Source organism: Aricia agestis, chromosome 2, assembly GCF_905147365.1.
Source record: "Aricia agestis chromosome 2, ilAriAges1.1, whole genome shotgun sequence".
Classification (NCBI taxonomy): Eukaryota; Metazoa; Arthropoda; class Insecta; order Lepidoptera; family Lycaenidae; genus Aricia; species Aricia agestis.
Genome location: NC_056407.1, coordinates 3,251,439 through 3,277,524, shown reverse-complemented (window position 1 = coordinate 3,277,524; position 26,086 = coordinate 3,251,439). Strand labels below are relative to the sequence as shown.

At 33.7% G+C, this 26,086-nt stretch overlaps 1 protein-coding gene across 7 annotated transcripts in view; it reads right to left on the bottom strand.

Annotated features, from left to right (window-relative positions):
- Positions 1 to 26,086, bottom strand: part of LOC121737990 (probable nuclear hormone receptor HR3) — a 93,629-nt gene that overhangs the window by 32,187 nt on the left and 35,356 nt on the right. The window contains exon 1 of one of the 7 annotated variants that reach the window (XM_042129781.1): positions 3,491 to 3,504. The exons of the other annotated variants lie outside the window; for them this stretch is intronic. The gene's annotated coding sequence lies outside the window, so the exon portion shown is untranslated. Of the gene's footprint in view, positions 1 to 3,490; positions 3,505 to 26,086 lie in introns of those variants that run through there. 7 annotated transcript variants of the gene reach the window in all.

Here is a 26,086-nt window from a genome sequence, read left to right as displayed (position 1 = left end):
GTTCAAGCATACACTTTAATTTGATTAATAGCTTATATGAAGTATATTTATGGTTTTTAAATGACGCGACAAAAACTTTTTTCCGACAACGCGAAAAAAAGGCGTACGTAAGTGACATTTTGTCACTTACGTACGCCTTTTCCATTTCTTGCTGTTCCATTTCTTGTTTTCTATGAGAGGCCCGGCCGGCCTCTCATAGAAAACAAGCAATCTAAAACATATCCAAAACGATTTTTTCACTTTAACGCGGCGTCACCTTAAGCTCGCCTTTGTAAATTGCATAAAGTGTGAATAAATAAATAAATAAAAATAATGTTATATAAATGTGGAAGTGTATCTGTCTGTTTCCTCCTAACGCCGAAACCACTGGAAAATCCTAATGTCTCAATACATTTTGATCTAAATGAAAACAAAAATAATCGCCCAAGTGCGAGTCGGACTCGCGCACGTAGGGTTCCGTACCAATACAGAGCAAAATAGGCTAAAATTGTGTTTTTGGATGGGAGCCCCCCTTAAATTTTTATTTTATTTAAATATTATTATAAATTATTAACGTACACATAAAATTAAGGCCTTTGTGAAAATTTAAAATGCCTACCTGTTGCCATTATTGTTACCGAGTAAAAAAGGCCAAAAAATCACGTTTGTTGTATAGGAAATATTACTTTTATTTTGTTTTCAGTATTTTCTGTTATAGCGTCAACAGATATACACAATCTGTGAAAATTTCAGAAGTTTAGCTATAGCGGTTCTTGAGATACAGCCTGGAGACAGACCGACAGACGGACAAACAACGAGGTCTTAGTAATAGGGTCCCGTTATTACCCTTTGGGTACCAAACCCTAAAAAATCATAAAATACCATTGTACTTATGTCACATAGGTGGTATTTAAATTGGTTGTATAGAGCCTAAGTACCAAACTGATTTTGATGAAGACGTCCCCGACTCCGTAGCGCCAAAATACATTTATCGCGGTTCAGTAGTATGTGCCTGAAGAGGTAACAGATAGACAGCCAGACACACTTTCGCATTCATAATATTACTAGATATTTGTCATTGCATATTTTATGGCGTAATTGCAGGTATATATAATGGGTTGATAGCGGCCGATACTGAGCTGATTTTTATAAAATTAGATTGAAATATAGTATAATATGCTATGTTCATCGTTATTGCCATGACAGTGCTGATGTGGTACACCAGCTAATGCAATATTATTAAACCTGCTGCACCGATTTTGATGGAATTAACGTACAGACAAAAGTAGACAACGAGAAGGAAATACAATCTGTAATGTGGGATATTGTCATTACTCATGAGCATAAAAGTTGCGAACAACAATATTATTATATATGTATTTAAAAGTAATGAAACTAGTAGTGTATTCATTTGACTATACTTTCTACATATTTTTCTAGCGAATGAACTAGTATTTTGTATAATATAAAGATATCAGGAATTAAGTACATTACATTCATAATATGGGCAGTTCCATGTAAAAGTCTACCATAAACTAAGAAAATAAATACCTGATTTTGGTATTAAAAATACTTAATTATAGTCACAACATTATGGCACTATTAAGATTTTATAGAAGCAACAATTTCTAAGCATTACTTTTTTAGCAAAGCTGCCATTTATGAGATGATGTCGTGAGCTCGGCTGAGTGTGGTTTTGTGTGATGAAGTTCTGACTTAGTTTTCACGTTATGTATTTTAAATTCTTGTCATATTTTGTTACACACTGATTGTTCAAACAATTAAATACCGATATAGCTTTTGAGATTCGAGAAAATTCATTTTTATAAAGATATAATAGGCTTGTAAGATCACAGTGTCGAGTTGTAGTGTCGGTCACATAAAAATCATTACTTTTGTCTATAACTACAGTATTAACAAAATTAGAAACTTTCCTACGTGACGGCGTTACTCAAATGATACCGGCATTAAAAATTTGCCATCTTTTTTTTTATAACACCTAAACTCTAAAATATATTTGTGTAGTGTCAGTCACATTCTAGAGTCGACCACGCCCAAAAGTAGCGTTTGGTTTGTTGTTTTTGCTGATAGATGGCGAAAACAGCTATAGAAAGCAGAGAGAGAAGCAGAAAACTAAATTATTATTTTAAGATCCTGCCAGACCACCTCAAAGTCAAATAAAATCCAAAATTTTGCGATGTCTGGAAATGGGAAGCAATTGTCACAAAAATCTGGCAGTAAGATATGAGATTATTACAGATATCGCAAGAAAATAAGATAAAATTATTGATTTTTAAACTTTATTGAACGTAAGATAGACCTGCAGAACTGGAAACCTTCTAAAATAATAGCGACCGAAACTCCATAGTGTCTGGTCGTTCTTACTCTATAGGGCTCATATAATGGAAGTTTTTTAGCTTAAAAAAATGACGAAAGTCTGCCTATCGCTGCCTCTTGGGTTATTATGTTAATAGTTTTTGAGAAGATTTCGTGTTGAGTTATTTTTTGACTAATTATTAGTGATTTCGTTTTTGTGACGTTTAAGTTCAAAAAAAGCATTTTTATGAATTAACTTATTACTGATTATGTTTGACTAAATAAATGCTATTTGAAAACAACAGTGTTTACTATTTTTTCTACATAAGTTAACTTGTTTTATCTGCTACAAAATGCTGCTTGCCATCTTAAAATTGATACTAACAACATGATAGTAACCATAATATGTGACAAAATAAAACGCAAGTCGTATCAAATGTAGAGTCAGTCACATATGGAATTGCCCTATTGTTAATTCGTGCTGTAAAGAAGAAACCGAGTATGTATATTTGTAAGTACATATACACATATATTTATTTCTGATGATCACAAACTATTGGTAGAAACTAATTTGATAATAATATTATGTTTAAAAAGTACATAATTATTATTTAATAGATGTTCCGCGCGGCTTTGTCTGCGTAAATTATTAATTTCATAGGCACCGTACATTCTTCCACATAGAATAGTCTATGTCCCTTTACGTGGTCTTCTCTATATACCTGTGCCAAAAAATTGCTCCAGTAGTTCGTAAGATAAGCACTTTCAAATATTTTTTCCTGTTTTTTCCACATTTTCCTCTGTTCCTTCGGTCCTATTAGTCTTAGCGTGATAAAATATAGCCTATAGCCTTCCTCGATAAATGATCTATCTAACACTGAAATAATTTTTCAAACCGGATCAGTACCTCCTGAGATAAGCGCGTTCAAACAAAGTCTTCAGCTTTATAATATTTAAAAAAAGTATAGATATAAGTAAAACGCGAAACATGATTTAACGTTGTTATGTTCTATGCGGGAAATAGGCACTGTGTGTTATCTATAACACAAACATTTTACTAATAAAAATATTAACGCAAAGATATATTAACGCCATTTTTTTCAACCATAATATTTCCTTGTCTGACAACATAATAATGGAAAAACTGCTTGACGAACGAGGACAAGACATTGTATAGCCTAAACGTTTAACACACCTTTTTCTTAAGTAAGGAGGATAATATAAAGCCTGTATATCTCAGCTGGGTGTGTGCGCGGGCCGGACGGAGGCGTTGAACTCGGTTTGGGGGTTGTCGGACTCCAACGAACTCGCAGATAACAATTATTGATTGTCTATTACCTATCGATTTAATCTATAAAAATGCGATTTGTGATATATTATACAGCAGTAAAAATGGTGTAGATTGTAGGTTTGAAAAAAGTTCAGGGTTTTTGCGAAGAAGAGTTTTAAATGAGTTCTTAAGTTTTATTTTATCTTATCTCTTAGTTTTATTTTATCTTATCTCTTAGAATCTTAAGGTTTATTTTGATAGATGGAAGATCAGAAAAGACAAATTGTTCAATTTATAAGGTCCATTAAAAATTAAGTCATAAAAATTGTAGATAATATACACGTGTATTCATGATCTCAGTAAGTAATTTTAATTTTCATTGATTTTTAAGTATGTTAAGAATAGCACTAATTTATGTATATTGTTTCGTCCATATTTTAACATTAATTACTTAATTGTTTCACTATTAAAATCATAAAACTTTTTAGAATCCAGTCATAAGAAATGACAAATAATCCAATTTTTTTCGCTCGTCTATTTAGAACTTTTTAGCTCAGAATCTCAGAAAGGTCCTTATGCCGTTGGCATATAGCTCACTATTACATATACAATAGCTCAATAATCCAGATATTATACTAATCGATGTCACGCGACGTCAATCACGCAGAGTTCCGCACGTAGGTACTCGGATATTCGAATTACGAACCGTTGTTCCGAATTTGAAACAATACCGGTATTTTTTAATTTGAATTTTACAGAACAGCCGGTACAGTTACAAACTGTATGAAAGTATTGTTGCTATGCAAGAATTAACTAACGAAATCTTTTGTTATTTTTAACCAAATTTAACCGACTTCAAAAAAAGGAAGTTTCTCAATTCGACCGTATGTATGTTCTTTTTAACCGACTTTCAAAAAGGCGGAGGTTTCTCAATAACCGTAAGTATATTGTTTTTTTTTTGTAGGATTATTTTTGATAACGATTTCCGAAGAAATCTACTTAATGGTGCATTTTCACTGGTCCACGACCAATAGACATGCGCCATTCGTTGTCATAGACTCCCCGTATGCTGTATACCGTACGAGTTAACGACTAATGAAAATGCGCCCTTAGTTACAAATATTTTTCATAGAATATTATTAATTATTAAGTAAGTACACTTATTGGAGAAAAATGAATAAAATATATATAAGGTAGAATGTTATTCTCTGGTTATTGAACTTTCAATTTCAATAAGTTAATGTGAAATTTCATCTTAGATTTCATGTCATTTCCAATTCTAAACCCTGTTCATTCACCTACAGGGTTTTAAAGGCTGTATCGTACTTATTAATAATATTATTTTGATTCATTAAATTATTTTCTTTTCGTTTAATCTTCTTTCTTGTAGAAAAGTATTACAATTCTTACAAAGTACTTTTTATTCTTATAGCTTTTAGCCTAGATTCGATTCTTCCTGTCGATTTTTACGGATAATTCAATTTTTTTACTCTCAATCCCATTAACTGTAGCTTTAATAAAAAAAATAAACGCAACAGACATCTGTCAAATTCTGTGGTCAAAGTTAAGGTTAAAGTTAAAACTTAACTTAGGGCTAACTAGCCCTAACTATAACCATAACTGTAACAGCTATAACCACGCCTTTGGTGCAACCCACTCCTATGTTTTTGTGCTCTGTCCATTGACTAGTACTGTCCAATCACTAGTCATGTTCACCCTACGTGTTTTTTTTTGTGTTCTATCATTGTGTTAAAGTGCTACAAGGCTTTAAATAAACAAGGACGGGGCGCTGCTGATAAAGGAGAACTGTCAAAAAATGGCGTTTTTGTATCATGGCAGCTTTAGCTCCTTTTTTGTCACGTTCATTTAAAGCCTTGTCGAGCTCTAGACTATCATTTTTGATTTTATCCTCAAGTTTTATAATGTCGAAAATAAGACAAAAGGTAAATTAAATGCAATTTAACGAAATCTGACAGTGTTAGGGAAATAATTAAAATTAAGGTTTTAATTACCTTTAATGCATTATAATTTTTTAAACAAAACTTTATTAATATAAATAATGAAAAATTAAAATTAAAAAGACGAGTTTTCCAAATGCAAATGAAGTTTATCGTAGTTACAATTCTGGGTCAAATGAAATTTCACTTTCTTATATATAGAAACGAGGTTAACTCTGATATTGGTGCTTGAAACATTTTAGTTCAAACTAACCGACTTCGACTTGACTTTGTAACTCATTTTACAAGGAAAACATCGGCCAAGTGCGAGTCGAGCTTGTGCACGAAGGGTTCCGTATCGTCATAGAGCAAAAATATGTCAAAAATCATGTTTCTTGTATGGGAGGAGAATTTTGTTTTTTGTATTTGTTGTTATAGCGGCAACAGAAATACATAATCTGTGAAAATTTCATCTCTCTAGTTATTACCGTTCTTGAGTAACAGCGTGGAGACAAACAGACGGACAGAAAGACAGACGGACAGACAGACAGACATCGAAGTCTTAGTAATAGAGTCCCGTTTTTACCCTTTGGTTACGGAACCCTACCCAAAGGGTAAAAACGGGACTCTAGTCTCTCTCTACTCGGGAACTAGTAAATATTTTTAATATGTACTAGTTCTTGCTCAGTTACAATTTTCCACAAAATGTTGTAACAATTTGTTTCTCGGCTTAAACCCTAGATGAAACATGGTGGAAGAAAAATTAATTATTGTTGAAGATAATGGAAATGTGGAAATATGGAAAATGTAGAGGACAATTCCATATGTGACTGACTCTACATTTGATACGACTTGCGTTTTATTTTGTCATATATTATGGTTACTATCATGTTGTTAATAGCAATTGTAAAATGGCTTTGTAGCAGATTAAACAAGTTAACTTATGCAGAAAAAATGGTGTACACTGTTGTTTTCAAATAGCATTTATTTAGTCAAACATAAACGTGACCGACACTACATGCAAAAGGAAGTCGTTTCCGAGAGTGTTTGTAAACACCAATAATCTTCCTCTCTGTGTGCTAAATAACTCTACTTTGTATTTTTATCGAAAGTGCATGAAACAAACTATTATAAAATGGTTACCTATAACCTGTAAGTTATTTAAAAAAATATTTATTAGCAAAAGAAATTGTGACCGACACTACAGCCCAAAACGTGACCGACACTACACTCACTTTGTGCAGGTAAAAGTCGGTAGTTTTACATGACACCTTAAAATTTATGTATCTAGCACGTACAATATGATCCCTAAAATTATATAAAAGCAAATCAGTAATTAGTTAATTCATTAAAATGCTTTTTTTGAACTTAAACATCGCAAAAACGAAATCACTAATATAATATAATTTCAGTCGCTATTACTTTAGAAGGTTTCCAGTTCTGCAGGTCTATCTTACGTTCAATAAAGTTTAAAATCAATAATTTTATCTTATTTTCTTGCGATATCTGTAAGAATCTCATATTCTACTGCCAAATTTTTGTAACAATTGCTTCCTATTTCCAGACATCGCAAAATTTTGGATTATATTTGACTTTGAGGTGGTCTGGCAGGTTCTTAAAATAATAATTTAGCGATCTGCTTCTATCTCTCTGCTTTCTATAGCTATTTTCGCCATCTATCACCAAAACTAACAAACAAAACGCTACTTTTGGGCGTGATCAACTCTATAATGTGACCGACACTACAAAAATATTTTTTAGAGTTTAGGTGTTATAAAAAAAGATGACAATTTTTTTTAATGCCGGTATCATTTGAGTAACGGGGTCATGTAGAAAAGTTTCTAGTTTTATTGATATAAAAGTAATTTTACTGTAGTTAAAGACAAAAGTAATGTTTTTTATGTGACCGACACTACAACTCGACACTGTTATCTTACAAGCCTATTATATATTTTTAAAATTGAATTTTCCCGAATCTCAAAAGCTATATCGGTATTTATTTGTTTGAACAATCAGTGTATAGCAAAATATGACAAGAATTTAAAATACATAACGTGAAAACTAAGTCAGAACTTCATCACACAAAACCACACTCAGTCGAGCTCACGACATCATCTCATAAATGGCAGCTTTGCTAGAAAAGTAATGCTTAGAAATTGTTGCTTCTATAAAATCTTAATAGTACCATAATGTTGTGACTATAAATAAGTTTATTTAATACTAAAATCAGGTAAGTATTTATTTTCTTAGTTTATGGTAGACTTTTACATGGAACTGCCCTAAAGACAGCTGTAGAGATGTTGAAATGTTTTTATCGCTGTTATCTTATGAGAAAACTATTTTTGTTTAATTTTTTAACACGTGCGAAATGCTACTAAATTTTTGAAAGAGCAGAAGACGTGAAGAAGTATGAACTATAGGGTGTGTAGCATTCAAATGATGATAACAGACTAATAAAGTCTGACATAGCAAAATATCATATTTAATTGCGACTACCACACCTAGAAACCTTTTAACTTAATTATTTTACTTTTACATCAAAATATAATTTTCAGAAGATTCCAAGGTAAGTAATACAAAAGTTTCTCACAATTCTCAAATTAAAATCATAAAACTCCTTGTAATTTTTAATTTTCATCATATTTTATTACATATTACGAGTACATACAAAAGATTCGCGGTTAACGACCCGCAATACTAATTTTGAATAAAATACAATTTGTTTCGAATTTTTCGGCTCGGCGCGAATAATTTAAATGCAAACGAATTAAGAAAATTTTATTTTATGTGTTTACATAAATCGTAAATAAGATTAAAACGGAAATAAAAACTAATAATGGAGCTATAAAATCCAAATCGAAAGTCCATTGAGTTTTATCATACTGGCCGCACGGACGTATTTTTTTTACGTCCGTGACTGGCCGTTGAAAATTTTCAAATTTAGATCGGGCCACGCACTGGCCAGTTAAAAAAACGCGCAATTCCACAGCAATGACATTTCGAAACACTGGCCATGAGAAAAATTCGAATTCGGAACTTGCCGTGACCACACACTGGCCGTAAAGAAAAAAAAAGTAAACGCGCAAAAGCGCGGGAGTTATGAAACGAGAATGGCGGGCGGCGCGATAAGACGTCGATCAGCCCACGTGGTGGGTCAACGCCTGCTCCACTGCGCGCGGGTCGCTAACCGCGGCGCACACAGACGTACGCGCAGGTGACTAATTATTGTTTTTTTTAACTCGGTAGGCGTAAGAGAATTTTTCGATTTGCGACTTAATTTTTTACGTAACAAGATTTTACTGCCAAGAGCGTATTCATATTCTGCACCAATTTCGAATGATCAAATTATTGCTTTGAGTTTGAAGTTAATTAAACCAAGCAGCTAAAATAAAAAAAAAAGGTTAATTTTGCTACACATTTTTCTGTGTATGACGCAAGCTGCAGTTTTCTTTGTTCAATCGTGACGAATCGTGATTTCCGATAAGATAAATTTTGAACTCCAGATTGTTAAATAATCGTTCCTTGACTTTGATATTTTGAACAAAATTTTCGTAGAAACTATCTAGTATTTGTTTCCAAATTGTTATGAAATGCCAAATGATTAGGGGAGTCCACTTATAAAATACCAAAATTAGGGTAGAGCCTACATTTTACCTAACAGGTGCATTCTACTTGGTACCACAAACAAATTGTTTTCACTCCGTCTAGTAAAACAAATAAAGGGGTCGTTAGACGTCCTTAAGGCCGTTTCCCCCTCGGGCGTGACTCGATCGGAAACGTACGCAATATGATTCACAATAACTGATGGAAAGTGAATATGGACATTTTACATATATGGCCATTTTGGAAAATGACCCAAACGATAGTTGTCATTTTATAAAGTGACCAAAAATCCGATAGTGACCAGCAGATTTTTTAGCAACAAGTTCTTGATGTTTGATATATCCGTGTATGTTCATCGGGGGCAATTTAGCTAATAAACCAATGGCCAATTGACGATGTTTTTGGGCACAAAAACATAATCGAGATGCTAGTAATTATTATTAGAAAGAAATGTTTACTATTTCCTTGAGAACTTTCATTATTTACAAAGAAAGGAAATATACAGTATGGTCGATAGCAAGTAGCAATAAATCACCTGATTTTACTTAATTTCAACGCCAATAAAAAATACACCTGTAAGTTACGCTTGCACCTGCTATATAATTAAGCAAATGATGATAGCTGGTTACCAAGCATGTCAAAGTCGTGGAAAAGTAGCATTTAAATTCGGCTTTATATTTGTCCAATAAAGGAATAATGAAATGGTAGTGATTTCGCATTGAAGCGCAATTTAATGCTTAGTTTCATTTTTACAAGAAAATGTAGTTTGCAATAATATGCAAAGACTCCTGAGTGCAAAATGAATATACTAGCTAAAAGCCGAGCTTTGTGAGGGCTCGCGTCCTCACACCTTGACTGACTGATGATAAAACATCTATGCATATAGAAAATCTTGACTGACTGATGATAACACATCTACATATATTATAAATAAAAATTACTATGTCAAAGCACAAATCAATATAATTAGTGATGGTTTTTCCGTAAAGAGTACCACAAAATGTAAAGATTGTGGGATATACTATGGGCTCGCTTCGCTCGCCCTGATTATTATTTTTGTCTTATTGAACTCTTACATTAAAAATAGTTATCTCTACATATAGTCAATATTCAATTTACACAGGCTGTATTTAAGCGTATTCATAAAATTAATGATGAAAAACATAATATTTTTTGTATGTCACTCTGTGCCGATGTACTGAGGTCGATAGCCGCCGGTCAGCTGTATTTTTAGATGTAGAGTCATAGACCTAGTAGATACTAGATGATGACCTTATACTATGAGCACATCATGCCTACCATGAATCGACATGTCTGGCCATCAAATCTTCTAGAGATACCCACTTACTATTTCGGATGTAATAATACGTAGGTACTAACTTTTTAATTATATTGCCTCTTCTAACTTCTGAACTCCTATACTACCCTTTCTTCCTTTTTGACTGTTGGTCTAAATTACTTTTTAATAGCAATTTCGAATATCGAAAACGGCAAATTAGACAACATTGGCTTGTTCGAAAGTCGAATTTCGAAAATACATTTTGTTTATTCGCCGATTAGACAGCACTTTTATTAGACTATTATTAGACTAGACTTAGAAGTAGCCTGTAGCATAGCTCGACATGAGGAAGCTACGCTACTAGCTACTCCAAAGTCCCACAACAACCCATCTAGAAAACCACAACAAAAACAGTGTGCGGAAAGCATTTTCTCTGACTGAAGGTCGGAAAACTCCGGCAGAACGTGGTATTGAACCTTGAACCGGGGTTGAACGTCCACCGACCACGGAACCTGGGTTCATCGCTTGCTGTTACTGGGTTAGGCTGACGACATCCACTTCGGGGGTTACAAACATATTATATACTAATAAAACACGATCCTCTTGCATTTAAACATTAATCTTAACCAAAAACAATAAAAAATATGTTTTTGTAAATAGTAACGTTATATTTTCATGGTACACAGTACTCGTAAATGCATAAAAATTAAAAATTGTTACATTCTGATTTCAAATACTTTAAGGAAAATCTTTGAAGGAAAGCCCACCCTCTTAGTTTTCGTAATTTAACAATTTAGTAATCTGTGTGTTGGTTTGTTTGTCTAATAGTATTTGGTACAGTCTTGTATAATTTGTCTTATTACGTTAGATCGTGCTATGTAGACACTAACATAATATTATATAAGTCCACATCAGTTACTTATAATCTTTAATCCATATTCGACTGGATCAAAAAATTATTATGACAGGCTATCCTCCTCATCTTTGGGACATAAAAATACTGTATCAAAATAACATCGCGAAAGAATCAGCCGAATTTGGCGACGACAATTTCGTCACGTCCAAACAGAGTTCGATGACATCCCTGAACTCCACTGTACTGACCTATTCGTCAGTTTCACATATATTATGTCATTATTTCATATATCCTGTCCAAATATTATTCACGTGATTAAGTGTGAAATAAAATTTATTATGTCTTTTATAAATATTTTTTCAACTTTTTTATGTTTTTAGTGACAAAAACATAAAAAAGTTGAAAAAATATTTATATATAAAGAAGAAGTCGTTATTTGTCATGATTTTGCCTAGAGATTTCTGAAGACATTTAAAGAAGTAAGAGTTTAGAGTCAATTTTTTCCTGTTCAATTTTACGCAACTAAAATGAAAAGATAATAAAACTACTTTTAATCTGTAGGCCTTTTAATTTCTTTTCATTTTTTTGAAACCATTATTCATATAAACAGTTGTTTGGTGTTAAAAATGTTCGTTTAAACGATTTTTTTCTGTGCATTTTTTCGCGAATCAAATCAAGTACCCGAGCATCAGTAAACAAGAGATCGCCGGCGCAGGTCAACGCACTGTTTCGGGTGAATGTGCCAAAATACACTTCCGCGAGCCGCTGTTGTCGTAGGTCTCATGGAATCTCGATTTTTAAATTTGGAATTTTCTCTTGACTGCGCGCAGTCAAGAGAAAATTCCAAATTTAAAAATCCTGCGTGAGGAGAGTTATGTTTTAGACTCATTAGAGTCTGTTGGCGATTATTTTTAACCTATAACATCATAATTACCTTCATATTTTAGATATATTATAATAATGAAGTATATTTTATCCCAATCACTGAGTTTCCTTGTCTTTTTTATGTAAAAATAAAGGCTTTGTCAGATAGTCTATATTTTGTAAAGTTATAAGTAAAGTCGTAATCAAACTGCTAATTATTCGAATCCTTTAATGAGAGAAATATATTAAAATAAAGAGATATATTAAGTTAATGAGCAAACAGATCACCTGATTCGATTTACCATCCATGCAATGCCGAAGTAACAAGTACGAGCTTTTAAGTTGCCCGTTTAAAGAGCTTCAGACAGAAAAAGTTCAATACTAATTAAAACTTCTTTAAAACGTCAGTAAAATAATATAATTGTATGATTTAAGAAAGTTTAAGGAGTTCGTGTCGAAAATTAAATTACTAATAATACCATTGTGTGATTGAGTCTGTCCGTCTGTCATACGGTTGTACGTCACTCAAAGTCCTGAATGGTCATTAACGTTCTTCAGTGCATGCCGTAATCACTTGTCCAAATAAGGAAATGACAAAAAATGCAACTTGTAATTATTTTTTTCTGGTTAAAAATGATAATATGCATCAATATTAAAATTTTTAATTTCTGTAATATGATATTGGAAAATCAGTTCTACGCTAAAAATTGCAAATATTTTGTAATTTAATAACCCTCGTTCCTTACATTTTCAATAAGTTGCGTACGTTTCTGCCTTAAAAGTTAAGGCGACGCCTTGATAATTTGGCTGTAGCGCTATCGATTTTTCTCAGCAATGACTAAAGCTAAGTAAAGTTCATTGTCAGTATTCATTATGTCTTTTCTTTGAATTACCCATAGCATAACACGATTGGTCAACTTTTATAACACACAATAATCAATCGAAAATACCTCTGTAAAAAAAGGGATTCCTATTTTGCCAACAGAGGAGAGTGGTTTAAGCTTCCAAAACTTGTACATAGATTGGTTCAAGCATACACTTCAATTTGCCCATAGCTTATATGAAATGATTTATGGTTTTCAAATTACGCGACAAAAACCATTTTGTCGCTTACGCCCTTTCCATTTTTTGCTAGCACAACAAGCAATCTAAAACATATCCAACATGGTTTTTTACTTTAAACCTTAAACTGCACAGTGTAAGTATAGTTACTAGAGAACAATAATTGAGGACGAGTATTTTACAGTCAAATGTAAAGGAAGGATAGGGTAACAAATACTTGTCGATTGTACCTGCAAAATTCACTGAAACCACAACGTTTGGGGTTTTATAGACCGCGAATGATCAATAAGCCAATCTGTTGACTTCTTGTTTAATCGCCTTAAAATTTAAGAACTTCGTTAAGGTCCGTGGTTTTACTATCAGTATAGTATTTTGAAAAAATGCATTTTCAATTAAAAGACTCACTCGAAGGCTCGAAGGTCCGCTGTCCTTTTCTATCATATGTGACTTCCATTACGCCAGACAAAGACAAGCAGACAAAATTAATTAAAGACGTTAGTGGATTAAGCAGGTAAGCGGCAGTTAATTTAAATAAATGGAAGCTTTAGGGCCGGGAAAATTATTTGAAATAAAAAAAAACTATTTTATGTATAACCAAATATATAAGCCAGATGATGAAGTAGGCAAGTGGGGAAAAATGAGTAATTGTCCATAAGTTACAAAATTTAAGTTATCTGGTTCTTCCACTCACGTCTTCATTATTCACTATTATAATATATTTTCTTCAGGATTAGGGCCTGTTTCACCACTTCCTGATAAGGTGCCGGATAGGCTATCCACAACTCATTCGACAGATGCTCCATACTCTGTCAAGTTAAGTTGTGGATACCCTATCCGGCACTTATCCGTAGTGAAATAGGCCCATAGTCCAGTGTGAAAACTGCGTGATAGGCACGAAGGTACCAGGGTCCCATATGCTATTAGGAGGAGAGATCGATGGCTCACGTCACCAAAACAGTGTTACTTTCGTCCGTTACCCCGGAGTAACGACCTCGCGCGACCCCGCCAAATTATATACAATTTTATCTTCCTGGTGACTTCGCGATTTGGATCCTAGTATAGTTATTGCAATTTTACCTAACCAAGGCGGAAAGAGGGCTGTGTTTTTCGAGTGTGTATATGTTTGTCTAGCACGCTGTAGAGGCTAAACTTCGTATGAAGTTTAAGTGGTATAATTACATTCGTTTTAGTCCTGAAAGTTATGTTGGGTACATCAAAGCAATTGGTTTTATATTATATTTTAATGGTTAACACTCTTATTTTAGACTAAGTGATATTTAATGGCCGAAAAAAGTTATAATATGCAAGCCCAGTATTTAAAGTATTTTATTTATTATAAACCACGAACTTTACAATAAATAAACTCTTAATAATGTAAATTAACTCATTATGTATTTTTATTTTGTAGTTAAATTAAGCTTGTTAAATTTCGTCTCTATTCAAATTGTTCTTATCCTTAAAAGGCCCTAACGCAAAAAATATTTGCTTCAAAGAAAATTTTTGCTCGCCAGTTTGACCTTGAGAGGTCACAGTGAAAAGTCAATAAAGGCTTTCCCTGCTTTCGTCTGTAGCGAGGGAAATGTAAGGAAATTGGTCTCAGTATATTAAATTTTCCGTAAAGGAACACGCCCGTAGAGAATGAAATTTTAGGAGCTCTTTTATTTTAACATTTTTATGTGTTGCCCGTTTGTGTAGACATCATAAAATATATTTTATCAATGTTATGTATAGCTTAAAGAATAATATGAGTCTATTGGTACTGTGAAGCATTGTTTATAGATCTCGACAATTTTCCTTTAGAATGCACAGAAGATTTTGTATCGACAGTAGCCAAAAGATATTAAGTTCATCGGTGTTTTTCAACCTTTTTTATGATGCGACCTGCTATGAGAAAATATTTCTAGTTTCGACCCCCCCAGGGAGTAGCGAGTAGCGACCCACATGGAAAACAGTGCTATACATAATTATATTATACTGAGTACTTATATAAAGATTGAATATTATGACTTTCGTTCTATGTAGTAGTGCACCAGCTCACGTCTTTTAGCTTGTAAGTCGACTAGTTTGGAACTTCCATCATGATAGACTTAGACTAAAATTACATGACTAAATTTGGACTTAATCCACTGGCACGGGACCTGACGTCACCGCCAATAAATCTAGACTCAAGATATCTCAGTGACTCATTAAAACACACTAAAAGTAATTACACAGTAATTGATTAATAGACAATACTGGTCTTATCTGGTTATGTCTATCTCGCTCTGGCACGGTGTATTTTTATATACGCATCTCGCTCTCCGGGGCGCTGACCGGGTCGATGACCCCCGAAAACTAAGGTCGTCGAACGTCCGCGGGGTGAACGCACTGTGTTGTTTAGGTTTTTCGCTATTTCTTATTTTACGTCATCTTCCTAATTTTGTGTTACTTTATTTTTGTTTTAAATACGTGGGCCGTTCTGACCTTCAGGTTTTGACGAGATTTTGACGCAGCATAATTTGAGATTGGAATGCGGTATTAAAATAGGGATACTTTAAAATATGGTAAAATTACTTGAAAATAATAATTTTAGGATGCCACCGCAATTTATGCGACTCCTGCAGCAGTGTTGCTGTTTAGTGCGCGCCAGGTATTCAAGTTCGGTAATTGCTTACTATCATGCAATGAGTTTTCTCATTAGCCCCTATTTTTCAAAAATGGTGCCTAATAAATCTGAAACTCTACATTATTTTACATAATATTTCAAAACATACATATTTTTGGAAGTCATTTTTAAAACTATCTCATTCCCGCAAAGATTCGTCTTAAACCCTAAGGCAGTTGCGGGGTCAACGCTTTATATAAACTAAGTACCAATTTTCAAGTCAAATGTATTAACAGAAATGGCGCGAATCTCAAGGTCATAGGGGTCACGACCTCTCATTTCGGGGGTCGTATATTAAGTACGTCATTTACCGGAAAATTACGTAATTATTAATTTACCAGATAGACGTATGATAAATGACTGTTTAAGAGGAAAACCAAAATTGTTTTGGTTATCTATGTGTATGTTTGGTTCAGGTTCATCGCCTTTATGTCTCGATTTTGATAAATAAGGTGTCTTCACACCTTGCTCACTTTTAACTCTTGGTATAATTATGATAAACTTTTCAGTATTCCTATTAATGTGCATTACTGCTAGATTTCCTACAGTTGTTCGTGAAATCTAAAAATATCAATGGGAAAGATTTGTCTGTTTATTTACTAAAATGTATACCACGACAACATGTACGATTGCAGTGGGACTCTCCACGAACTAGGGTTGCCATCCGTCCGGATTTCCCCGGATTTGTCCTAGTTTGAAAGGCGTCCGGGGTGCGTCCGGCCGGGTTTTTGAAAAGTGTCCGGTTGAAATCCAGACACTTTTGATAAGAAAAATTTAACTTTTTAGGTCATGCGGCAATAAACGACAGATAAAAACTCGCTAAGCATACACACGGTTTCTTGCACGGACTTGAGTTAGTCAGATTTTTACAAATTCTTGTTGGAAAAGCAAAAATTGGCAAGACGTTATTGTAAATTACTGTTTACGAGGTGTCCGGGGAAATAACCACATTTCGGCCAAATGTCCGGGAATTTTGTCGTGCCTGACCGGCGAAGGGAATTTGGGTGATAGCAACCCTACCACGAACCAACTAATCATTTCTTAACAAAGGTATTACTCAACGTAGTGCAATATCAGAAAATTTCAATTCATAATAAACAAGCATTTTCCTCAACGGTAGCTGTTACATTTAATACTAAACATAAGGTCAATGTACTCATTACTCATATATTGGGGAAATAAAGTAAACTATGTCTTCGTTTAGATGACACATATAATATGACTTGCATATTTTAGCGAAGGAAATACTTGTAAAGATCTCTCAATGGTCTTCTATCCTCAACATAAATTAATAAGCAATAATTTTATAAAAGCTCCTTTCCTAATATTTTTATGATAACTAGCTGTCCCGGTGAACTTCGTGTCACTTTGGTACCTTCCCTGAACTTCTACGAATATTTTAAGACTAAAATCAGCCCAATCCGTTCAGCCGTTTTCGAGTTTTAGCGCGACTAACACATTTGAAAATCCAGTTTTATTTTATATATATGATTGACGCTCTGTTCTTGGTAATAATATATTCCGGTATTTGATAACTACTTTTGGAAATACTGGATTAGTGGCTATTTATCTCGAAATTCCCAATGTCCTAACTTCCATCAGTAGACAATGACAATATAATATACGAGTATACATATTGTTTCCAGTCACGAAAGTATTAGAAACATTAATTCAACATAATATATCCATAAAGTGAATTTTTAGAAGCTTCTGGAAATAGTTCTGTTATCTATATATTAATACGTGAGAGAAAAACTTTGTAACCCTTTTTACGACAAATGGGGAAACGTAGGTGCATGAAATTTCGCACAGTTATAGTTTATATGGTGAAGGAGTGCATCGAGCCAATATTATTTTAAAATGATGCTTTTATCATATATATTTTTAACAAATAAAACGTTACACACACTACGACACTACTACTAGGAAAAATTACAGATTTTTGAGTGACAAGCCTATACATACGAATTATACTCTTTTATTTATGGTTGAAGCTGTTGACAACAAGTTGACAAATTGAAAATGGATTATTGTTTTTTTATTTAATTTTAGACACTATTAGACAATGATTAAACAGCCAGACTGAGATCAGCTAAGCCCAGAGACAAGAATTGAAAAAAACTATGATGAAGTCAATATTTTTTTACAAAATATAGGTAGTAGTCCTAATGGCGTTGCAAGTAAGGTCCAATTTCGACCATTGGGCGATCTCTAGTACTGTGAAACGTACAATGTCAAAATTAATATTGATACAGGTCTTGTATGTGTCGACTCTCTTTGAAGTTAAGAAGGATCATATTATAATATCATATTCCTTTCATTAGTATTAATTGCTCCTTGCGCGTTCCACACTTATGTTTGAGCAAAACACGCATCATCAAATCAATATGACGTGACATGATATCGGCATAATAATTAATAATTAGAATTGCCAATCATGATCACCAAAAACTGCTAATTCAATTCCAATTCCGACAATTGTCAGCCGTCAGATTTGAGGCTGCATAAGATTTATCACCGGAAAGTATCAAAGATGACACTTTCCTCGTCGGGTTTTTTATTTACTCGATCACGCCGGGACCAATAACCGCGGCAAGGATCAACGCTCGCACCCAGACGCGAACCCTAATTGGGATAGCGCCATCTATCGACAGGTAGCGGAACTAAAGGTCACTCGCAAGGTTAACGAACTACACCTCGTCTATTTATAATCGTGTACATACATGCTGGTATTTGTTCAATAACAATAAGATAATTATTTTTATGTTATCCTTGTGTGAATAGTTTCCTAATTGTATGTTTATGTTGGCAGCATTGAATCGAAAATTGCTGTACTCTGTTTTTATTCATTTTGATCTAAATGTAAACGTAAAATGTAAATTGATCAAACTAATGTGCCATTTAATTTCTTTATAATGTGGTTAATAGGTGATAATTAAATTGGTAGCAGCTATAGCGTCCTGTAGTCGAAACTAAGGTTGGGTTGCACCAACTAACTTTAACTAAGTATAACTGTAACTTTAACTACAATGCAAAATGTCAAATCTTTGGTTAAAGTTAAAAATGGACGCCATCAAGACGCCATATTTAACCTTAACCATAGAGCTCGACAAGGTTTTAAATGCACGTGGCGAAAAAAGGAACTAACGCTGTCATCATACAAAAACGCCATTTTTGACAGTTCTCTTTTACCAGCAGCGCCCCCGCCCATGTTCATTTATAACCTTGTTGGACCAGCTGTCATCTGTCAATTTCTCCGGTCAAAGTTAAGGTTAAAGTTAAATTTGCCTTAACTATAACCATAACTTTAACTTTAACCACGCCTCTGGTGCAACCCAACCTAAGCTTTGCTTACATTAACAACAAGAACCAAGATAAATTGAAACGAGTTTAAGTCGACAATTCTTTCAAGTTAAAATTAAATCTAATCAGTAAGCTATTTTAATATAAAAATTGAAAATATATACAGAAACAATTTTGCAACCATGACTTTCTCTTTTCCTGGAACTTTTGAGGGCCATATTGAGAAATTTTAAAGTACCTTCCTTGCACAGTCGGGGTCGGTGACAGTCGGACGGATATCCAGCTGTAAGATTTCAAACACGGAAAAGTTCAATAAAGGATATCTCTCGAGCTTCTGTTACGTAAGTCGTGCGGACGCCATCTGTCGGCGAGTAGTCGGAACCAAAGTTCACGCGATTGCCAAACTGAGTTGAACGACCGCGGGCGCCCCGCTATCTCGTATTATGAGTTATGACGCGTGGACTTTATATTTTTTACTGTGTACTTATCGGCGCTAATGAGGCATATTTAAATGCGATGTTTTGTTCCACACAATGTGTTTGTGTATTTTGATTGCTACGATTACTCAGCTGAATTATGATTTGAATAATTTATTGGAAATGCGGACCGATAGATCTAAAGTAAATTTAAATCATAAAAATTTTAGGAAATAAAAACATAAATTGGCCATACGATCTACGCCTACGGCTTCGGTTCGAATAATATTACCACAAATTGAATAAACTTTATGAGCTTGCATTTTGCGGAGTTTTTTAGACAACCGAAAATGAGCATAGAGATTGTCTGATGGTAGGCAATTAGAATAAAGCTGTGTTTGTACACTACATATTATACGCTATTTGAAAGTCAAAAGAACAGTTTTAAAGATCCTGAAAAAGCTTTCGGGCAGAATGATTCAACCTCGACTTTTTGTGTTAAGCTAATAAGGGTGGGTTGAACCAACTTACTTTAACTATAAGGTTGGGTTGCACCAACTAACTTTAACTATAACTGTAACTTTAACTACAGTGCAAAATGTGCAAAATGTCAAATCTTTGGTTAAAATTAAATATGGCGTCCAAGGACGCCATATTTAACCTCCGCTCACACGTATATCTGAAAATTTACTATGTTTTACAGTGTTATATTTTTCCTGTCGATTTTTACGGATAATTAATTTTTTTATATCTGTAGCTTAGCCCGTTACCTGTAGCTTTAATAAAAAAATAAACGCAACAGACATATTCTGTGAATTTATCCGGTTAAAGTTAAAGCTATTTAACTATAACCATAACATTAACTTTAACTTTAACCACGCCTTTGATGCAACCCAACCTAACTGTAACTTTAACTTTGACTACAATGCAAAATGTCAAATCTTTGGTTAAAGTTAAAAATGGACGCCATCAAGACGCCATATTTAACCATAACCATAGAGCTCGACAAGACTTTAAATGCACGTGGCGAAAAAAGGAACTAACGCTGTCATCATACAAAAACGCAATTTTTGACAGTTCTCCTTAACCAGCAGCGCACCCGCCCACGTTCTTATAAAGCCTTGTCGGACCAGCAACGTCTTCTGTAAAAATACTGTGGTCAAAGTTAAGTTTAAAGTTAAATTAGCCTTAACTATAACCAGAACTTTAACCACCATCAGTAATCGTGTTCAATCAATCAGGTGATACGTGTGCTCGTTACCGCCAAACCTACACTTGCGAAACATTGCTCAACACCATAATATAATTGGTCTGATTCACCGATTGAATCACGATTAAAAATATCATTTGGTAAAGTGATTGGTTTTTTGTATTCATTGACAAGATCGATTGTCTCTCAATGCTTGATAATTATACAGTATGCTGCTCTTTATGACTTTTTATATATTATGTAAAAATGAATGCGAAAATTTTTGCTAATTTAGACCTGTTTTTACTAGTAAAATTACTTCGCTATTAACGTATCATTTGGTAAAGTAAAAAATTTCAAAATGTATGAAATTCTTTGTACAGAATTTCATACATTTTAAACTTTTTAAGGTTCCGTACCCAAAGGGTAAAAACGGGACCCTATTTAGTAATAGGGTCGCGTAAGTCTTAGTAGACTTCGTTGTCTGTCTGTCTGTCCATCTGTGTGTCTCCAGGCTGTATCTCAAGAACCGCTATAGCTAGACTTGTGAATTTTTTACAGATTGTGTATATCTATTACCGCTATAACAACAAATACTAACAACAAAATAAAGTGATATATATTTTAAAGAGGGGCCCTTACAAGGAACGTGATTTTTTTGGCCTTTTTTGTTCGTAATCGACAATGGCAACAGCTAGGCACTTGAAACTTTCACAAAATCCTTAATTATATTTGTACTTACTTCAATAATTATTAATAAAATTAAAATAAAATAAATATTTAAGGGGGACTCTCATACAAAAAACACAATTTTTTGCCTATTTTTGCTCTATAACGGTACGGAATCTTCGTACGCGAGTTTGACTCGCACTTGGCAGATTTTTTACGAATTTTTTGTGCCTGGATTTTCCATTTGGATTTTATGACCTTTTAGTTACTTAAAAATTATAAATTATATCGCCACACAGATTTTTAGTATTTATTTGGAGCAGAAATAATTAACCTTTTAGACAATGATACTTAGTTCTCAAAATTAATATTGGTAACTAATGAAAGTAAAGCATAACGTAAAGTGCCTAAATATCAATTAAAAAAGTAATTCGATACAACACCAACATCCTGTAGCACAATTTGCCAAAGCTTATACGGGGTGTTGGTGATTAGCGTTTGAGAAATTGCGCTCATATTACAGGCCGTTCAGAATTATGTTGCCTATTGGTTTCGGTATATGAACCTTATGCTGTTGATATAAGGTCCTGATGGAGGTTAAATAATAATTGTGAACGGTCCGTAATGACTTCACAGGAAGCGCCGACTGATATGCCGACGATTACCACGAAACACAGATGGCGCTAGTGACGTCACGACCATCTCATGATCATCTCTGATCTCACGCAAATTATTATATTTTCAGGACTAATGAGATTTGGTAACCCATGTAGACTCGGCCACGGTAGGAACGCGAATATAAATACAGTCGAATTTCAGGGACAAACTTACAGACTTCTGTCGCTTTGTCTATTAGCTTTGTCCACACTGTGCATTTTTTTGTTCATCAAGGGCATGCGTTATAGCGCAGTCAACATCGCACTATAATATTAAATTATAATATTATAATATATATATTTGTTGTTAATCGGGATTTAAACTATATTGTGATTAACATTATAAAATATACGTTGGACGAAATTTATTTTGGCGAGTACAATTGTTTGAGTTCAGCGACCTCTAATTTCTGAACATTGTATTAAGTTTTGTTGAGTAATGTAATTACTAATTATTATATGTAATTATAAATGAAATAATAGTATGTCATCATTATTACTTATTAATATACGTTTTAAAATCATAATAATATTATAATTACTATAGAATATTATGACGCCCGCATCTCCGTTGCATCAAAATTCTTTTATCGCGCGGGATTTCTAGACTTTTCCTGGATAAAGAGTATAATATGGATAAAAAGTATCCTGTGTCCTTTCCCGGGACAAGTATCTCCATACTAAATTTCAGAAAATACGGTGCAGCGATTTGGACGTCAAGAGGTTTGTCAATATTAGTAGCATTAGTAGGTACTTATAGATATTTTGCTTACGTCACCCTGACGCCGTATTGGTATAGAAAAGGCCTGAAATGATTACTATCTGAAATTTGTCTAGACGCAGGCTAGGTCTTTAACCGATAAAATAATATTATTCGTTGCTCTGTTGCCAAAATGTATGATTACACATTTTATTTTTGGTTAAAGTTCGCGTTACTACAATAATGATAGATCGTATTATTATTATTTTACTATACTCGTACAACATTTTAATTCTGAATTCAAATTATTTTTATTCAGAGTAGAACAAACGCCATCTCGTATCTGCAGTCAGAACTACAGCGCAGTTCATGCGTTTAAATTTATTTTCTCTAGCGATTTCATGTTAAAATTAAAATTAAAATAATCAAACGTTATTAAAATTGAATTTTAAAATTTTGATCTGAAATACGGCGCGTGCAGTTGACGCTACTCGCCGCTAGATGGTGTTACGCCGTAAAACTTTCTGTTCCTTCTTTTTTTAATTTTGTTAAGAAAATATTTTTACTTCGAAAAAGTTTTTAATCCATAAAATAAATAAATATGTCATACTATCACAGAATTCTCACCGCATATTCTTGGTATACTTGTGTAGGTACATTAGAAAATCATTAGTCGAGTTTCAAAGAACCCTTCTCAGCTCAAGGCCACTGCGACACTCCACAGTAAGGACCCTCGGGCTCTGACATTCAGCTTTTATGAAGATTTCTTTTATGCGACGCCATTACGAGTTGTTAAGGATCGAATTATTGAAGAAAAGGACGCGAATAAACAGAAAACAGCGGGCGGATTACGAATTTCACAGAAATTTGACGCGACTCTTCGATTTTAGTTTTAGACAGTTTAATACAATCAATCCGTACTCAATTTTCATTCGTTTGAAGTCGAACTGATCAGATACGTTTGACATAAAACTTGGCTAGTATCAACTTCAATTTTTGTTAAAAAATAATAATTTTACTCTTTTTAGTTATCTACAAGATAAGGATAGATATCTAGAAGATACGCATAAAGATGTGTAAATAACCATTACGAATGTAAAATATTCCCATTAAGTTACTGTTAGCTAAATTGTGGTAAATGCTTGCAGTTATCTAAGCAATGATCTTGTTTTTATTTTTTCTGAAATATTCATTTTTATTTTTTCTAAAAAACAAAATCACTATAATGTGTTTCTATACAAATTTCAAGGAGTCCCCTCGATTAAGAATTTTGAAAGACTACAAACAGCTGAGTAATCGTTGAACATACATAAAAAAAAGATAAATATTACATACAGCCGCAGTATTACCTCCTCCTTTTGGAGTCGGTCGGTCGGTCGGTGGAAGTCGGTCAGTTATCAATAATGCACGTAAAAGCAAAAATAAGTAAAAAATATATCGCAAATGCGAGAGTGTCTGACTGTTTGCCTGCATATCTGTTATGTGGACTTTTTACGCTTAAGGCTCTCAACCAATTTTGATGATAGGGAGATATTTTGAGTCCCAAAAAAGTATTTTTGGTTCAGAAATAATATACGATTTCCGCATATTAATCGTGTTTGGCGCAACGATTTTACGGGAAAATCTACTATTGAAATAATGAAACATTCGCTATTAAAAATAAAGAAATTAAACGTAATAAAATATAATAAAATGTTTTAATTAAAAAGTATATATGTGAAAGTATGGTCAAAATGTTGCAGACAGATTGCATAATCGGTGATATCTGTAAGTGTCTAGTTCTAACGTGGCGTGTGTACTAAGTATTGTGTAACGCGGGTTTTACCACTGACAATGTAACTGGATGAAAACACGCACTACGCAGTTCATTTTTAAGTAGTCCTACTTTTTTGTCTCTTCTGTGCGATATAGTAATTAAAAAAATAATTAAAAGATAAGCAGCGATACGACGTGATTTTTCGATGATTTAAATAATCACAAAATTCGATAGTAAATATTCATAAAATATGGCCCCTCATTTAAAACTACCATTATGTTCTTTCTTAGTAGACGTTCTGTATTCCTTTGTCAGAACAAATGGCCTAGAATAATAGCCTGAAGGGAAGCAACATCCGGACGCACATTGTCAAGTTTTCTAGGCATGCGCATAGTAAGTACAGAATATTATACATAGGTATAATATTATGACATTACATCATAGGATGCAAGATAATATATGAAATAATTGTGCATTCATAAACGGTTATTTCATTAAAATAGAAAAAAATGCGATGAATCTGAGAAGAAGAAAAAGACGTCGATAGAATAATTCAATTTCCAAAAAGGAGGTCACCAAGCCCGCGAATTTAGGCGACCCTGAAACCTATTGAACTTGTTCAAGGTCGCAGAGGTCAGATTAGGGCCGATCGAGAGCTAGCCCAAAATATAGAGCGAATGCACGACCTGACTGACCTATTTACGATTCAAGTTGGAGGTCAACGTAATTCGATTTATTATCAATAGATGGCGCTTTATTGGAAGTTTTCGATTGTTGAATTATTGTGTTTTATCCTACGAATAATTAAAAACTACGGAAAAGTAACTCCGTTAAAACATGTGTAATTAGGTACACATTTTCAATACATTTGCAATATTTAAGTGGCCTTGAGCGGTGTCAGGCTGACGTTACATGACAGTTCGAAAGGAACCAAATTTAAAACGGTAATAGTATGGGAGTTACGTTTCCTTAGTTTTTATTATTCGTAGGTTTTATCGTATTTTATTTTAATAAGTAAACAAATAAAGTGATTTGCTCCTAGATTTGCAACATTTAATATTTTATTCACTGAAAGGAAAACAAAGCCCTTTCAGTAAATTTACGTTTTCACAGTACGAACAGCAGCACACACAATTAAAACTACAGCTACAGAAATGCAAATATAATGCCTTATTGTTGTGAAAAAATATTAAGAAAACTACTAGCACGAGTCTTTTCAAACCAAATACAAGAGACATTCAAACGACTTGGCAATAATCGACTACAATGGAAATGTTTCTTCTGGGGTTAGCTGAAAAACGGACAATATCAGGAGGGAGCGCTTAACTATCGCCCATCTCTTTCACTCCCATTCAAAAACACCCCGCGAATGAAACGAAGATAGTTTATTGTTGATACTATAAAAGATGGCCTATTTTCGAGCCACGTGGCCAAATTGAAAAGCTGTCGGGTGTAATTTCCCCCGGATTTTAGGAGAAATGAATGAGTCCGCTAGTGATTCCTTTCAATTTATACTTTAGATGGAATAAAGCTTGAAACGTAGCGAGGCAAACTAGACAATGGACCCAACCGCCATCTGTGCGCTAA